General features: G+C 37.5%; 1 pseudogene; it reads right to left on the bottom strand.

Moving 5' to 3' along the window:
• Positions 1-9,567: 9,567 nt before the first annotated feature.
• Positions 9,568-10,021, bottom strand: LOC138175286 (ciliary microtubule-associated protein 3 pseudogene; annotated as a pseudogene).
• Positions 10,022-12,937: the final 2,916 nt, after the last annotated feature.

The raw sequence follows: 12,937 nt of genomic DNA, 5'->3' as shown, positions 1-12,937 counted from the left end.
GGCCATTCCCAGTCAGTCGTCACTGGACTTCAATGGTTCTGGAAGAGATGATTTGTGCAATTTTATCTCATTTAAATCCAATTTACACACAGGTCAAGACATTACCCTGTGATGTTCCTCTTTGAAAAATGAAGGGTGAACTATGAACAAAAAACAAGAATGTGAGTTCACTGAGGACAGGGACTTTCTTTTTGTCTTTTTTTCTTGGTATTTTTGGATATTGGCAAAGTGCCTGGCAGATAGCAGGCCCTTAAATGCTTGTTGATTGACTGAATCTTTGTCAAGTATTGTGGGAGAAATATGCTTGTTCACAATAATTATAGTAGATTTCAGATTCTTAAAATTAATCTATATGGGAATAGTTGATCTTTAAAAGAGCCTTTCAAAATTCTATTCTAAGCATGTCCATTTCTTTTTCAAAATAATTCAAGACAATGGCATTATTTTTGGTCTCCATTTTCTTACTAATATTTCTGGAGTTTGTACTAAGTACAGATTTTTAATATCTTTAGATTCTTCAGGTTTTTCTCTTTCACATTTAGTTAACATCTCAAATTCTGCTCCTATTATATCTAATCTGGGTTTAGGAATGGATTGTCTACCTTGGACACTTGCATTTTGCTGATACACTTGTTATTTCACTGAAGAATTTCTAGTCAGCAGGGATTAGGATTTTCTGATTTGTACCAATGTGTCTTGACTTTGTGTGGTACCAAAACATGAAAAGACACCAGATGATCTATTGTCCTCTCTCCCAAGCTGATCACTGTGAAAGTTTGAGTAGAGCCAACTAGCATCCCTCTGCTGTAATTAGATTCATTTGCATAATTATATTGCATATTTGTCTGAGGCAAATACTGGGCTTGGAGTCAGGAAGACCTGAATTCAAATATTGCCACAGATACTTACTAGCTGTGTGAACCCTGGCAAATTGCTTAGCCTCCATTTGCCTCAGTTTTCACAGGTGTCAAATGACGATCATAATAGACCTACCTTGCAGGGTTGCTGTGAAGATAAAATGAAATTATGCTTTTAAAAAGTGGGGTAGGTGGGTGGTATAGTGGATAGAGCATTTGTCTTGGAGTCAGGAGGACCTGAATTTGAAGATACTTGACATCTATTAGCTGTGTGACTTTGGGCAAGTCAGTTAAATACAATTGCCTTGCAAAAAAACCAACAAAAACACACTTAACATTCTGCCTGGCACATGTAGGCATTCTGTAAATGCTTCTTCATCTCTCCCTTTCTTAGGGGCTATATTTAACTTGCTGCTATCCCCAGCAAATAGCATGGTAACTGGCATATAGTAAGCACTTAATAAATGTGATTTCTATTCATCTATTGTGTATCTATCATCTGTCTATCCCCATTATCAACATCATCATCTATCTGTTGCCAAGGCCTTTCCCAAAGGATAAAACTTGCCAAAGCTTTCTAGCATGACTTTTAAGAACCCAGAGTCACAGCTACTCTACAATGAGGCATTGGAAGAGAACATATTGGGAGATTATTATCTCTTCTCATCTTTTTCAAAGGGATCTAGATAGAATATTGGGATAAATTATTATCCTGATAATATTCTTATTTTTAGATGTTCTATGGAGTGTTGCACAGGTGGACAAAATAACTCCTTTTTTAATTGAATAAAAGTATTACGATATAAATTTAGCCTCAGCAGGCTTACTGCAACCTCTTCAGGGTAGCCCTAGTCATGAACAGGATAATACTCATGATATTCTCCTCCTCCTGTTCCTATATAATTTGACCTTCACTGCTAAGTCTTTATATTTTGAAAGCTTTTCATAGTTTTGAGATTTTATGCCTTTGAAATGATTTGTTGTTGCTGTTGGTGTTTACTTGTTTCAATGATGTCTGACTCTTCATGGCCCTATTTGGGGTTTTCTTGGCAAAGGTAATGGAGGAGTTTACTACTTCCTTCTCCAGTTGTTATTATTATTATTATTATTTTTAATAGATGAGGAAACTAAAGCAAACAGGACTAACTGACTTGCTCGTGGTCAAACATCTAGTAAGAGTTAAGGACCAGATTCAAACTCAGGAGTCCTGACTCTAAGCCTGTCACTCTTTCCACTCTGCCACCTACCTGCCTCATTTATTATGATAGCATATATTAAAATCTTTGTTCTCATTTTTATGAATGAATGTTATATTTGGGTGACTGTTCACAACAGTTTGGTAAACTATAATGTTACATTCCTATACAGTTTATTGGTTGAGATTTTCAGGTTATTTTGAGGCTTGTATTTGCAGCATGAGGATTTGTCATCTGTAAATTCATGGAAGACAGCTATTAACTAATATATTAGTTTGAGCTACCAGGTCATGTCTTACTAGGTATTTGGTAGGTTTAAATTTTCACAGAGTGCAGTGATGTATTGCACAGTCTCCACCGTTTCCTTGCATAATTAACATTAATCACTAAACCCAGGTTTGTTAAAGATAACCATTCTCTGTTTTCTAGTGGCAGTGACCTGGACCTTATCTGCCATCACAAACCTCTCCATTTCTCCAAAAAATGCCCATTTGTTTGATGCTTTGTTTTCAACATACTGTTGTTTAAGTTCATGCAAACTTGCCCACAGAGGGCCTTTGATTCCATTCTTGTATCTTAGCCATTTCACAGGTAAATCACTTTTCATGACATACAAGGTCAATGGCAAGAATCTGTGATCAGTCTTTACTATTGCTCAGTAAAGTGATATATGTTTGTTTCAAAAGTAATCCTGAAGGTTTTATATCTGTTTAACACATTCTCTAAGACTGACTATCAATTATTTTCCTCTTTTTTTGGCCCCAAAGCATTAATCTTTCCAGAGATGCTTCAAGGTGATGGTTGTGGGCCCTGTGATTCATGAATATTGTATAGGTTAGGATGCTTTCTAAATCTGTTATGGCCATTTTTCTTTTCTGGAAGTTCACGTTAAGATTGTTGTTAATATATAATAAATAATATATATATATAAATAAGTGTTAATTGCTCTAAATGCCATCTTCCCATTCAGCTTTGACTTCAGAAAGCTAGAAAGTACCTTAATATATTCCTTTGAAGCTTTCTCTTTGATATCTTTATGCTTGATGTGTTTTGCCTGGAGGAGAGGAAGGTAAAATGTCCCATTCATCCATTGATTCAATGTGATCTCCAGATTAGAGTTAAAAGTCTATAGTCTTTATCTTTTCTTGAGATATGTTAAGAACTTTACATCTATTGATTTGAAATGAGATTTTCATCTCATTAGAGAAAGATTTCATGAGATAGAGGAGCTACTTAAATTGTTTTTCAGGATAGTCCTATAGATTGATACCATCTATATTCATCAATGTTTTAGTTTAACCTCTTTAACTTGAAATCCATGTTTAGTTCTATTTAGGAGAGATGATAATGGATATAAGGCTGGGTAGAACCATAATGGGCTTAAATTGCCTTCCTGAAAATGTCAAGTTTTATATGAATTGTTTTTGATGTTATTGGGCTGGTGTATGTTTAAAGTAGAGAACGATTTTCCACATGAACATCAAACACCATGGTGTTCCCATTATACTTGGGTCTGTTTTACATTTTTGCAGCATGTGAATAAGCAGTGCGAAGGGAACTGATTCAAAAGTTTTGTAATAATCATTAAAGACAGTATATATGTTACAGTTCTTTTGGGTAGCTTGTTCAATAATTACTGATTTGATAAGAAGTTGGTCTTTAAACTCCTGGGACTTCCAGCATACATTTTTTGCTCCTCAGCAAATACAATGTCTCTTGTAAGTGTTTATATATTTATTTTTTAATGCTAGAAACTGTGAATGCTTTATATAAAGCCCATAAATGTTCAGTTGGTCTGTATTTGGAAGGGTCACTGGTGTTTTCATCCATTGGTAATAGATATGTGATACCATCTGTTAAGAAAGGTGGAATCAGGCTTGCATCTGAAAGGAATCTGCTAAGATGCCTCGCTAGCAATTCTTTAGCTCTTGTGAAGTTATTTGCATCAATACTTATGCATAGCATCTGGTTCTACTTCTTTCTAGTATTGTGGAGAGGCTAGAGTTTCATCACCTCCCTTGATGTAAAGGTGAGCAAGCTCTCTGTTTCTTGTTAGATCCAAATTGTATTTCTTTTGTATCGGATTTCTTGGAACTAGATAGAGGTCCACACAGTTTCTCCATCGTTTTGCCTTAGGGTTCTCTTTTGCCCGAGACTTCTTTACTTCTTAAACCTTTGTAAATAAATAAAGGTTTTGATATCGATTTTTTTTGGTGCCACTTTGATTCTTTACACTGACTTAACCATTTGACTTAACTTTCATTTGCTGACTTAAGGAATTTACATGTTCGAATGATCTTATGTTTTCAAGATTCCTTTATACAGATTTCTTTTTCATTGTCTTATCGGTCAACATGGTGCTCAGGTTTTCTACTATGTTTACCAGTAAGAGAGTGTTCTCATCTTCCAAGGCCTTTCTTCAGGTTTTCAACAACTCTCTGAAGTCACTTCTGCCAAGATGGTTTTTGATGCCCACCCTTAGTGGTATAAATTGATAGTAACACCTTTCCTCCTGTTTTGATTGTGGAAATAGCTGCTACATCTTCTGCTGTGAAATGATTTTATGCTTTCTTTTAAATACCATGGTAGAACATGGCCACTTTTGATGGTTATAGCAGAGTCCACCTTTCCTGAATGACTCTGTTTCCGGCTTAGCCAGCCAGCTTGCCATAGGATTCACACCATCCAGCTTCTGAAGGGCATTTCAGAATTTCATTCTGACGTGGGCTCATTTCCTTGTGAAAATCATTTGAGATCATGGTACTCTTCTTGTCGCATTATTATTAGGCCTGATTTCCAGAGTGTGAATTAGATGAAATTTTCATTGGCCTGAAATTTTCAACTTTTCTCTTTCAGATTTTAGATTCTCCTTGATTTCTTCTTGCAATTTATTTAATCTAGATTTAGAGATATAGAGAATTTTTTTTTGTGATAGCTTTGCATTGACTGATAACATATTGTGTAACCTGGAGCTAAAGGTGCAACAGACTAAATAGATTGTATTGCCCTTGCCTATAGCTGTTGAAATCTACCTCCAAGTAGGAGACAGCTGGACAGATAATGTGCTGAGTCTGGGGTCAGGAAGACTTGAGTTCAAATCTAGCCTCCCAAACTTAGCTATATGAACCTGGGTGGGCAAGTGAGTCACTTAATAGTTGCCTCCCTTCCAAAAATAGTTTTGCATTAGTAAATATGGGGATAATCATAACACATACCTCTCTGCATTGTTGTGAGGATAAAATTTTAAAGTACTTTGCAAAAGTTAAAGCACTATGTAAATGTTTCCTACTGTTATCATTTTGTTATGAGAAAGGACTATGGATGAGTTAAGCATTCATATCTTCAGTGCATTTTGATAATGCTCATGATTTGGCTGCTTTGCTGGTTAGTGTCATCAGCATTAAGAATTTTCAGCCTGTGGGGTATTGATGTTTCTAATTTGTTCTGATGTATTTTGCCTTCTTTTGTTGACAGAACATGAATGGGCTGTCATCTGTGTCAGGCTGAGCACTACAACTGGGATTTTAAGTGGGGTCAATCTGCAATTCTGTGCTGCTCCATCTATTTCTTTGGCTCTTAAGAGCAGCTATGTTACACCCACTGGATGCTAACACATCAATACTGTCAAAAGAGCCAATTTGCTAGGGTTTTAGGACTCCTGCTAGGCCTTGAAAGCTACCATTATATACCCAGAACATACAGGACTCCTTCTATATAGTACCATGGCTATTATTTCCCTACTTTGACTTTGGCCCATTCTGACACATCCCCCCTTGACCCTCCCCCTACCTCCTACCATTGGCATGAATGATAGATTGGATTTTGAAGAGATTATTATTATTGTTACTATTAATGATAATAACAATAAAGACTCTATTGAGTTTCAACAGACAGGTGCCCTTTAGGGCCTGCTACAAGTTATTATCAATTGAATTTTTCTCTCATAGATGGAAAGAGACCCTGTCCTAATTCTTTAGGTCAGTGGAAATTGCCTTCAGAGTTCCTACATTCCTCAAGGAAATGGACAGGTCACCAAATATACTTTTGATATTTATAGAGTGCTATAAATCTATATGGTGCAGTACCAGATCAGTGCCAGAGAAATGACAGAATCCCTTTGCACAGTCTAGAAGAATAGTACAGAATCTATAGACATAAAAACAATAAAGGCATCCACTGGTCAATTTGAGGCCTCTCAGTTTAATACCAGACTCCTCTTCCCTAGGGATTGAGGAGAGCAGGCTCAATTATCACAGACACATTTGTTGCATTAAGAGGTTGCACCAAAAAGGGTCAGGGAGACAAAGTCAACTGCAAAAAAGTTCTCTTTTGATCTACTGCCAGATGACCATTTTGTAGAGGTGAACTTTAAATGACTCAGAAGAAATGTATAGCCATAAACTGGCTTTCTTTTGCCACCCAGCCTACTTCTTAGTCACTTTCTCAACTACATGGAATTGGTGCTGACTAATGGAATTTAAAATAATTTTCACATTGTCCTAAGCTAAATGTAATGAAGAAAATAAATTCATTTAATTAAAAAAACATACATACCTAATAAAAATTATTTTCTTTTCTTAAATTATCAGTCATTTGAGATTATTCATGACACCATGCATTCTTCATTGGCCCTGGCAAATGAAAGTTGTTAGATGAGCATCCAACATTATCTATTGTTAGGTCAAAAACCTTCCTAAGTTTGATATTAGGTAAGTTCATGGTAAAAGCAGGCATTGAGATAGCAAAAATAACTTTTAAAAAACAAAACAAAACGTGTTTTAGGGTCAAGAAATGAAAGAGTTTTAAGAATTATGGTCAACTCAGAATTCTCAGAGGAATATCTATCTTTTTTTTTGATCCTGTGTTTCCCTATGTTGCCCAGGCTAGAAGTTCAGGGGCTACTCATAGGCCTGATCCTCCATGGAATTAGCATGGAAGCACTGACCTACTCCATTTCCAATTTGAGCTGATTTGCCACCCTACCACTCCTTAAGTTGGCTGGTGATTCCCTGCTCCTGAGGGTTTACCATATTGATATTGGACTTAGTGAGGACATTAGATCTGCTTTTGCCCCACTGTAGCTCAAACCTCCTGAGTTTAAGAGATCCAACAGCCTCAACCTCTTCATAAGCAGGGAGTACAGGTATGGGCTGCAATGCCCAGGAAATAAATACCTTCTCCAGAAAGAGGTCCAGAAGGTTATAGGTGTGATATTTTTACTGAAACTCTATTTTATGCCCATAAAAACTTTGCTTCAGGGGCGGTTAGGTGGTGCAGTGAATAGAACACTGGCCCTGGGGTCAGGAGGACCTGAATTCAAATGCGGCCTCAGACACTTAACACAAAACTAGCCAGGTGACCTTGGGCAAGTCACTTAACCCTAATTGCCCTACCTTCCCCTCTCTAAAACAAGGAAAAACAAAAAATCTTTGCATCAGGGGGTGGAGCGAAGATGGCAGAGTAAAAGCAGTAACTTGTGTGAGCTCCCACACCAACCACCTCCAATACCTGTAAAATATGACTCTAAATAAATTTTAGAGCTACAGAACCCACTGTGTGTCAGAGAGAAACAAATCTCCCACTGAAGGCAGCTTGGCAGGATGATAGGAAAGATCTATTGCACCAGACTAGGAGCCAAGTGCAGCTCCGTGTGAGCCACTCCAGACCCGGGGCAGCCCCAACCACGGGCACAGAGTCTGGAGCAGACTTGAGGACAGTGAATCACTGGCAGCTGTGGCAGTTTGCAGCCTTCTCAACCCATAAATGCCAAAGAGTAGGTAAAATGTCAGTAGGAAACACTGTTGAACTAGGTGGAGAAGAGCAAGGTTTGGCCCCTGCTCCCAGGGTGAGAGGTGGTAGAGGCATGGCCACTGCAGCTGCTGCCACATGGCTGCCTCCAGAGCTCCTGGCTGGCAGATTGTAGGGGGACCAAGCAACCATTCAGAGGGTAATTGCTCTTGCTTTGACCTCCTTGGATCTGGGTTGCAGTTTTGGGTGGTGCTCCTGGGATGATGAATGCCATTGTGCCAGAGGTTGTGGTGGCTGTAGAGAGGGCACCGTCCTCAAATCTCTGACAACATTTGCAAAAACACCAGCAATCTGGGACACAGCTCTCTCCACTCTGGAAGCAGAGTTCTACTGTGGCAAAGAACTCAAAAGTAAAATAATTGGCTGGCAAGATGAGCAAGCAGGGGAAGTGCAATCAGACCATAGAATCCTTTTTTGGGGACAAAAAAGAGCAAAACATGGAAACAGAAGAAGACAACAAAGCCAAAACTCTTGCATCAAAAGCTTCCAAGAAAAATATGAACTAGTTACAAGCCATGGACGAGCTCAAGAAGGATTTTGAAAATCAAGTAAGAGAAGTGGAGGGAAAATGGGGAAAAGAAACGAGAATTATGGTAGAAAATCATGAAAAGCAAGTCAATAGCCTGCTAAAGGAGGTTCAAAAAATACTGAAAAAAATAATAACTTAAAAAGTAAACTAACTCAAACGGGAAAAGAGGTACAAAAAGCCAATGATGAGAAGAATGCCTTAAAAATCTGAATTGCCCAGATAGAAAAGGAACTTCAAAAACTCACTGAAGAAAATAATTCCTTCAGGATTAGATTGGAGCAAGTTGGAAGCTAATGAATTTATGAGAAATCAAGATACTATAATACAGAATATAAACAAATGAAAAAATAGAAGGCAATGTGAAATATCTCAGTGGAAAAACCACTGACCTGGAAAATAGATCCAGGAGAAATAATTTCAAAATTATTGAACTACCTTAAAGCCATGATCAAAAAATGAGCCTAGAGGGGCAGCTGGGTGGTGCAGTGAGTAGAGCATCAGCCCTGGAGTCAGGAGGACCTGAATTCAGTTGCAGCCTCAGACACTTAACACCCACACAAAAATACTAGCCATGTAACCTTGGGCAAGTTACTTAACCCCAATTGCCCTCCAAAAAAAAAAAAGAGCCTAGAAATCATCCTTCAAGAAATTCTCAAGGAAAATTGCCCTGATATTGCCTCAGAGGGCAAAATAGGAATTGAAAGAATTAACCAATCACCTCTTAAAAAAAGATCCTAAAAAGTAAACTCCTAAGAATATCATAGCCAAATTCCAGAGTTCCCAGGTCAAGGAGAAAATATTACAAGCTGTCAGGAAGAAACAATTTGAGTATTGTAGAAACACAATCAGGATAACACAAGATCTAGCAGCTTCTACATTAAGGGATCAAAGGGCTTGGAAGGTCAAAGGAGCTAGGATTAAAACCAAGAATCACCTATCCAGCAAAACTGAGTAAATATTTCAGGGGAAAATATGGTCATTCAATGAAATAGAAGACTTTCAAGTATTCTTTTTTTTTTTTTTTGAGTTTTTAAAGAGCATTATTTTGGAACTTAGATTGAACCACTCTCCACCTAGGGTTCAACCCTGGCAGACAAGAGGGTAACAGGGGTACCTTGCCTCATGGCATTAAGGCTAGGTTGGGTTGGGGGAATGAACAAGATGTCAGAAAGATCTCTCAGCTATAATATAGGCTTAGGTAGGCCACTCGGTTCTGATGGATCCTGAATTCTTTCTCTGTTATCAGCTCAGCCTTGAGGGTTCTTTTCTTTAGGACTGGCACTTGAGCCCCATCTGGAGACCCAAAGTTCATTGGCCAAGTGACTTTCTGGGACATGATAGTCTCTGGATTGTAGGTTCCAGGGCTTATGATCTAATTTAAATCAAAGGCTGGTCCTGGGTCCAATGATATATCCCTTATTGCTCATAGGGACCTTAGTAAGGTTGTAGGCCAGGTTATTCTTCTTCTCATTGAGATAGCATCCAGGTCCTCTGTGTGGTGCCCCAGTAAGGGGCATATTCCTAATACCTAATCTGTTTGGAGGGTGGTGTTGGGGGAAGATTTTCCTCATTTGGCATGATCCAAAACAATATCTCAGCTGTGCTTCTGAAAGCTCCCATTCCCAGTTCATGTCGATAGCTATGTTTACAGTGGGTTGTCAGGTGACTTTCAAGTATTCTTGATGAAAAAACCAGAGTTGGATAGAAAATGTGACTTTCAAATACATGAAGCAAGAGAAGCATGAGAAGGTAAACAGGAAAAAGAAATCATAAGGAACATATTAAAGCAGAACTTTTTACATTACTACATGGAAAAACAATAATTTTAATTCATGAGACATTTTTCAGTATGAGGATAGTTGAAGGGAATATATATCTATACATACTTACAAATGTATGTATAGAAGGGTATATGTCTGTATAAATACTTATACGAGTGTGTGTTTATGTGTACATGTATACATAGACATAGGGCACAGGATGAGTTGAATAGGAAGGGATGATATCTAAAAAATAAAATTAAGAAGTGATAGAGGAATATAATGGGAGAAGTAGAAAGGGAGGGAAAGAATAGGGTAAATAATCTCATATAAAAGAGGCAAGGGAAATTGTTACAATGGAAGGGAAGAGCTGAAAGGTGATAGGGAATGAGTCAACTTTAATCTCTTTGGATTTGGCTTAAGGAGGGAATAACATACACACTCAAGTGGGTATCTTACCCTACAGAGAAGTATCAGGGAAGGGGATAGGTGGGGGGGGGGGAATGATAGAAGGGAGGGTAGATTGGCGGAGAGGGTAGTTAGAAGCAAACACTTGAAAAGGGACAGCATCAGAGGAGAAAATGGAATAAGTGGGGGGAGGGATAGGATGGAGGGAAATACAGTTAGTCTTTCACAATATAACTACTGTGGAAATGTTTTGCGTAACTACACATGTACAAACTATATTGAATTGCTTATCTTCCTCATGGGGGTGGGTGAGGAGGGAAGAAGGGAAAGAATCTGGAAATCAAAGTTTTAAAAACAAATGATAAAAAAAATTGTTTTTTTACATGCAACTGGAAAATAAGATATACAGGCACTGGGGGATTGGAATCCATCTTTCCCTACTAGAAAGTTAGGGTAGTAATGGCGGAGGATATAAGAGAGAGCAGATTGGGGGAAGGGGTATTCAGTAGGCTCACTATCTTGGGATGGGAGGTAGGGGAAAATGGGGAGAAAATTCATATCTCAAAATCTTGTGGAAATAAATGTTGGAAACTAAAAATAAATAAAAGATTAAAAAAAAAAACCTTGCATCACCAAATGATGTACACAAAACTAATGTGTTAATAAATCCAATAGGATGGATGGTAATTTTTTGTGTTTTTTTTTTTTTTTTGCAGTTTTCAATCTGAGATAGCCCTTTCGCTACTTAGGAATAATTTACTTTTTGTGAAAATATAGCATTATAACACTTTTTGTGGTAGGAAAAACTTTCTGTGCAAATTAAATTATTCTTCTTGCTGATGTAACTGTAATTATTTTTAGCTGTGTAAGCAATATTTAGGTTGAATCCTGTACCAATGGGAGAGAGAGCTTGCCTTTTCTTCCGTGAGTTATTTTGTGAAGAATTTTAAAGATCAATGCTCTGTATTGATTGAACTCTGTAGGGGAAAAAATTTCAAATCTCCATAGACTTTATTTGAAGTCATTAAGGTCTTTTTTGTTAATGGCCAAGATTTCAGCCTATAAAAATTCCTTTAATTAGGGTTTTATAACTTTACTGAATTCTGGTGACTTTTTTTTTTGTGCTTCCAAAGCACTTTGAGATCCATGGATGAGAGGGTCTATTAGATTAAGCATGATTGTTAATTAATTAAGCCTCTTGCTGAATGGAGCATGCAGTTTTTGTGTAAAAAGAATGCAACTATGCAAAGAGTTACCATAATTATCTCAAATTCAGCCTAGCAATTGCCAAGACATTGAGCAAGACTTGGAGGTCAGTGCATTTCATACAGAATCTCAGTGAAGAATGCTTATCCTTATGGTGATATGATTGGATAAATTGCTGGAAGCAATTGCATTGTGTAAAAATGCCCAGGAAAAATTCCATGAGTCTCTAAGAATCATAGAAGCTTGTTTTTGTATTATTAAAAGGTGGATACCATATAAAAGTTTTGCCTGCCACATTTCATTCTTGTGAAAACAAGTTTTAAATCTTTTCTAGCAATCTGGAATTGGTATCTCAAAATCATAGTGTCCTTCTTAATGTTTCATGTTAATTTTTTTGTACTTATCACATTCCTTTAGGGTAGGCAAGGCAGACTAAATTATTTCCACTATTTCTATTTTACAGATCATAATTGAGATACCATAAACTTAAATGTTACCAAAAGCTCCATCAGTAGAACTAAAATCTAGGTCTCCTAATTCTCAAATTAATTCACTGTCCATTACACAATCACCTGAAAGTTGGAAGGGAATTCAAGATCATCTAGTTCAATCCATTTCTGAACATAAATCTTCTTTATAATACATGTGGGTGACCTTTGCTTGGAGACTTCCAGTGAGACAGAATCCACTCTGTCCCAAGGCAGCACATTATACTTTCCGACAGCTAAAATTGCCAGGAAGATTTTCCTTACATTGAACCTAAATCTGTCTCTCCACACAATTTACCCATTTTTCTTAGTTTTGCCCTCTGGCGCCAAGTGGAGCAAGTCTAATCTTTCGTACAATCTAAACAGAATTTCCATTTGAGGCTATCTATTATGGTTGATAAATTGTTAGGATTAAAATCACCAGACTTAGTCAGAAAAGCAATGCTGTAATGCTGGCTGTTGTATTTGGACTGATGATTTAACCTCTTTAAGTCCCATATAATCACAGACTTAAGCTGTAATGGATCTTAGAAATAATTTAATTTTACCCCATTATTTTACAGATGAGGAAACCAAAGCCTGGACAGATAAAGTGACTTGTCTAAAGTCATACAGTTAGTTAGAGACAGACCTGAGATTAGAACTGTCTTCCTGTCTAGTATTCTTTTTGACACACCAGGCTGCC

The sequence above is a fragment of the Petaurus breviceps genome, unplaced genomic scaffold, assembly GCF_028583685.1.
Source record: "Petaurus breviceps papuanus isolate PSGF00001 unplaced genomic scaffold, PetGlider_PUasm1.0 77, whole genome shotgun sequence".
NCBI classification, from domain to species: Eukaryota; Metazoa; Chordata; class Mammalia; order Diprotodontia; family Petauridae; genus Petaurus; species Petaurus breviceps.
Note: the sequence above shows the minus strand (reverse complement) of the source record. Positions and strands in the feature narration are given on the sequence as shown.